Source organism: Mastomys coucha, unplaced genomic scaffold, assembly GCF_008632895.1.
Source record: "Mastomys coucha isolate ucsf_1 unplaced genomic scaffold, UCSF_Mcou_1 pScaffold6, whole genome shotgun sequence".
Classification (NCBI taxonomy): Eukaryota; Metazoa; Chordata; class Mammalia; order Rodentia; family Muridae; genus Mastomys; species Mastomys coucha.
The window spans coordinates 123,105,965-123,111,964 of NW_022196912.1; the positions used below are offsets into that span (position 1 = coordinate 123,105,965).

Below are 6,000 nucleotides of genomic sequence, written 5' to 3' on the forward strand. Positions count from 1 at the left end.
TGAGATAAGCATTTTAAACAAACTTATAACAAGCAGTGAGATTGAAGCAACAACTAAATAAAGAAATCTCCCAACTAAAAGAAGGCCTGGCCTGGAGAGATTCACTGGTAAATTTACCAGACCTTCAAAGAGGAGCACCAATGCTTCTCAAGCCATTTCATAAAATATAAAAGAAAGGAACATTGACAATATCTTTTTATGAAGCTAGGATTACTCTGATATCAAAAGCAGTTACAGTTAAACACACACACACACAGGTACACACACAGAGAAATCACAGACCACTCTTCCGATGGCAAAATTTCTCAACAATATACTTTATGACCCTATATATAAATATCATAAATCTTCAGCATGGTTATATTGTATTTATTCCAGAGATGAAGAGATGGTTCAATATATATAAATCAGTAAATTGCATAAATTACATAAATGAACTAAAGGAAAGAAATCACATGATCATCTGGATAGAAGCAGAAAAAGCTTCTAATAAAATCCAACAGTCCTTCACGATAAAAGTCCTACTCAGGATAGAGGGAACATATCTCAACATAAATAAAGTTTATATAAGAAAAACATATAACCAACATTATATAAATGAAGAAACACTATGAATGAAGCATTTTCACTAAGAGGAAAAACAAACAAGGTGTCCACTTGACTCACACCTATCATTCCACATAGTACTGAAAACCTTAGCTAGAGTATTAAAAGGAAGAAATACAATGACACAAATGAAAAGATCACAAGTCAATTCTCTCTGTTTGCAAGAGACACAATTCTTCATGTGCTAGACCCTACAGACTCTACCAGACAACTTTTAGAACAGATATACACCTTAAGCAGAGTGGTAGGACACAAACCAATGTACAAATGTTATTAGTCTTTCTGAATATTGATGACAAATATACTGTGTTGATTTGAATAGGAATGGCCTTCATAGGCTCATATATTTGAATATTTGGTCTTCCTTGAGTGATACTACTTGAGAGGGATTAGGAGATGTGGCCTTGTTGGAGTAGGTCTGACATTGCTGGAGGAAGTATGTCACTGGAATGGGATTTGAGGTTTCAAAATCTCAAACAAGGCTTAGTATTTCTGTCTCTGTTTCTCTCTGTCTCTGTCTCTCTGTCTCTGTCTCTGTCTCTGTCTCTGTCTCTCTCTCTCTCTCCCTCCCTCCCTCCTCCCCTCCCTCCCTACTTTGAACCTGAATGTAGAACTCACATCTATTTCTTCAGCACCATATCTTTCTGCATGCCATCATGGTCCCTGGCATTATGAAAACTGACTAAACCTCTGAAATGTAAGCAAGCTCCAATTAAAAGATTTCTCTTATAATAGTTGCCATGATCATTGTGTCTGTTCACAGCAATAAAGCACTAAGAAGGAGTTCGTACCAGGAGTAGGGTATTTCTGTGATAGGCCTTTGGACTAGAAAAGCAGTTGAATGCTTTAATGTGCCTTACTGGGCCATACTAGTAGGAGCATCAGAGACACTGGTACTGACAGAAATGTAGATTATGACAGCCCTGCTCAAGAGGTTTCAGAGGAGAAGAATATTAGTAAGTGGCCTAGAGACCATTCTTGTGATATTTTGGCAAATAATGTGGCTGCTTTATGTCCTTGTCTAAAAAAATCTCCCTGAGGCTAAACTGAAGAGTCTGGGATTAATGGAATTGGCAGAGGAGATTTCGACAATCTAGTATTGACTATATTGCATGGTTAGTAGTGACCACTTTTGTGCAAATATATAATGAAAAAAGAACAAGCTGAGCAAGGAAAGATACAAAATGTACAGTTCCAGGAGAAAAGGAGCACCAGGAAGTGTGATGTAGCTGAGTCCTATGCTCAAGGAAATAAAATGTTTGAAGAAGATCCTGTAACTACATGGAATCAAGGGAGGAGTGACCTCAGCACGAACCTAACCAGCTAAGCTTCCAGCTTGTGAAAAGGAATTAAAGTTTAGGCAGTGAAGGAGACCATTGAAAACAGAGAACTGATGGAAATATATTTGAACTAAAGGGCCAAGTTCCAGCCCCAGAAAGAAGAATTGGGCAGCTTGAGTCACATGGCTCTGGCTTTAGAGTCAAAAATACAAGAAAGGGCTTATGGAATCTCCCTCTGTGTCTAAGGAAAACCTCTGAAGCCACGCATGTGTCAAGGGTGTTCCTGCATGGAGGTTAGAGAGGCCGTTGTGTAAGGCTGTGATGGTGAAGCCTGGATTGTGTTGGAGACCTCAAGATGCTAGAGATGCCCAAACTGAGGGATATCTGCCAAGGAAAGCTGGAGACTGAATGTGGAACCACCTAAGGAAGAGAAATCCAACAAAGCTTAAAGGAGTTGGAGATGTGAACATTTTGATATCAGACATTGAAATGCTGAGTTTGGAGTCTGCTCTGCTAGTTTTTCATTTTGCTCTGGTCCAATCTTTCCTCATTATTCCTTTCCTTTCTAGGAGTTGCCATGGTCAAGGAGTCTTTCCAGAGTGATAAAACCCTAAAACACATACTAAACAAGAAATTGGGGAAACCATCCCATTCATAGTAGCCTCAAAAATACTTTTGAATAAGTCCCCCCAAATGTAAGACTTCTATCATGAAAACTTTAAAACACTGAAGAGAATGACTCTAGGAGATAAAAAGGCTTCCTATGTTCACAGATCAGAAGGATCAATATTATGATCCTATCAAAGGCAATCTACATATTCAGTGCAACCCCAATCAAAACTCCAGAGGAAGTCTTCACATAAATAGAAAACAAACAAAGATACACACACACACACACACACACACACACACACAAACCCTTATAATCTATTTGTAAGCACAAAAGGCCCTGGATGACCTAAAAAATACTGCAGGGGAAACACCATACCTGATTTACCCCTAATATTACAGAACCACAATAATAAAAACTTCACACCACTAGCACAGAAACAAACTCATAGGTCAATGGAGTAGAAGAGAGCCCAGTTACAGGAACACACAATTACAAGCACCTGGTTTTCTCTCTTTTTTTTTTCTTCTTTTTTTCTCTTTTTTTTTGAGAACCTGATTTTCAACAAAGATGTTAAAAATACATTAGAGAGAAGATATTACCTTCCTCTGGTGGTACTTGGAAAATTAGGAACCCTATACATAAAAGAATAACATTAAATCCTTATCTCACAGCCCATGAGGGTAGGGGAGAAAAAAAAACTCAACCCAAAATGTATCAAGAACCTTAAATACCCTAAACTCTCAAAAAAAAAAAAAAAACTTACCTTCTTAGCATAAATAAGAGCTTTTCTGAATTAGTCAAGGAATAAAACCAGTAATCAACTAGTGGAATCTTGTGAAATTAAAAAACTTTCATATAGTAAAGACTGTTAATCAAATGAGAAACAACCTATGGGATGGGACTAAATCTTTGTGGGCTATACATCTGTCCTGGATTAGTTCCTGCTGTCACCTGAACATCAAAAACAAACAAAAAATGACAAAAATCCCCACACCAATCAACCGATCAAAACACTGTCCATGGGCTTGAAGAGAACATTCTTCAGAGAAGAAATTTGATAGTTAATAAGCATTTTTTTAAGTGTTCAGCATCACTGACCATCAGGGACATGCACGTTTAAACTACTTTGAGATTCCACTTCACCCAATCTGAGTGGCTGAGGCTGACAAGGCAAATGATAAGGGCTGCTGGTGAAGGTATGGAGACGAGGGATGCTCACCCATTGTTGGTGGGAGTATCTGTTGGTACATTCACGGCAGAAGGCAGTTTGGAAGCTGCTCAAAAACCTGAAAATAGAACGACCATATGATTTCAGCGTAACGCTCCTAGGCACATACCCAAAGGACTGCATGCCCTCCTGTAGACAAAGGGGTTCATCTGTTTTCATTACTGCTCTATTTATAATAGCTAGGAAACTGAATCAGCTTAGATGTTCATCAGCTAATGAATGGATGGTGCAAACATGCTACATACACCCAATGGGGTTTTACTCAGCTATGAAGAAAAAATGGGATTATGAATTTTTCACACAAATAAAATGGGTAGAACTGAACAATAGTAAACTATAAGGTAACCCAGGCTCAGCAGGACAAACACCATATGCTTTTACTTATATGTGGATCTTAGCTTTGAATCCCTAGATTTATGTGTTTAATTTGTAGTGTTTGTAGAGCTCAGAAAACTAGAGAGAGCCCATGAGAGGAGCAGAAGGTCTTAAGAGGTGAGGGTGTATGAGAATGTGTGGGTGTGAAAGTAGAGTGTGGGCACTGGAGTCAAAGGTTTAAGGTCAAAGGTTTAAGTAGGAATGGGGCCAGAAGGACAGGGAGAGGAGAGGTTAGGGTGAGTTAGCCACAGCCAAGGAGGGACAGAAAAGCCTACTACCTGGTAGGCTAGGTTTTAGAAGGAGTTTGAGCACTGATACCCTACATGTGTAGACAGTACGTGCCACAGAAGGCATGGGCTGCTAAGTGAAATTCTCAGTGTCGGGCACCGGATAGTTCCATAAGAGTTATGGTCCATATAGGTCCCAGAGGTCCCCCAAACAACAAGAGCCACTGCCATTGCTTGTGGCTGCCCACCAGAACTAGCACAATTGCTGAAAGTGCTACACACTTTGATTGCAAGATATAGAGAAACCGAGGACAGAGAAAAACCAAGCAGGCACGAACCGGAAAACTCCATCCCTGCTGGCTAGCTTTCATCATATTAAAAAGAGCCATGCAAGTGTCTTAGTCAGTCTTCCATTGCTGCAAGGTAACTTTTAATTGGTGGCTGGCTTACAGTTCCAGAAGTTTAGTCCATTAACATGATGAGGAGCATGGTAGCATGCAGGCAGACATGGTCCTGTAGAAAAGTAGCTGAGAGTTCTATATTCTGATCCAGAGAGAGAGAGAGAGAGAGACAGACAGACAGAGAGAGACAGAGAGACAGAGATAGACAGAAACAGACAGAGACAGAGATACACAGAAAGACAGAGATCAGAAAGAGTCAGAGACAGAGAGAGACAAAAACCACTAGGCCTCGTGAGGGCCTTTGAAACCTACCACGAGTGACACCTTTCCTCCAACAAGGCCACTCTCCCATGACTAAGCATTCAAGTATGAGAACCTATGGGGGCCATTCTTATTCAAACCACTACAGCAGACCACTGGGGGAGAAAATTATTAATGATATTATGCAGAAGGGAATCTTACATGCTCCAATATTGACCAGCCAGGCAAAATGTGTTCACAGTGCAATAGCAGTAGACAAGAAATTTATGGGGAGTAAGAAAGCACCTTGGAACTGGATTTGAGGCTTCATGCCTGGTACTGCAAACATGGTTAAATTCCCACAGCTTGGGAGGTGACTGGCCCTAGGGAGGACTACTACTACTGTTGTCTTGTTAAATAGACACGTTTAAACTGCCTTCTACATATTTGTATTTATACATATAGGTCAGTGTTGCCCTCAACCTTGGTCACTGCCATGGGCGGTGCCAATGCAGAAATGCAAAACTGATCAAAATGCTGGGGGAAACGTAGCTGTTGAGTGCTCAGCCCGAAGTGGGATCACTGTACCTCCACACATACACAGGGGCCAAGAAACACCATGGAAGAGGGGACAGATAGAGTGTAAGAGCCAAAGGACGTGAAGGGGGTGCTGGGAAATGCTGTCTTCTGGACATGATGTGGCTGTTGCACTCACGAACTCTCTGTAGCTATGGTAACCTGCGCAAGATCAAGTCAAGAAGATCAGTTAATATTCTAACAGGAAGCGCTAATTGGACTCACTGGAGAAGGCAGAAGCAGGGAGGCTGGGAATAGGGAGTTGGGAGGATGTGATCAAGATATACAAAATTGTCTGTGAATAAGTAAAGGGAATATGGTTAAATAAATAAGTAATAAATAAATAGAGGTTGGTAAGAAGGAACTTTGAAATTTAAGTTTTGAAAACCACTCTCACTGTACCCCATCCGAGCTCTGAGCTCCTGAGTGGGTACACAAGCATAGCAAGGCTCCA

At 40.5% G+C, this 6,000-nt stretch overlaps 1 long non-coding RNA gene across 3 annotated transcripts in view; it reads left to right on the forward strand.

Annotated features, from left to right (window-relative positions):
* The window catches only part of LOC116079623, a 79,180-nt gene that overhangs the window by 43,359 nt on the left and 29,821 nt on the right, over window positions 1-6,000 (forward strand). The window lies entirely within an intron of this gene.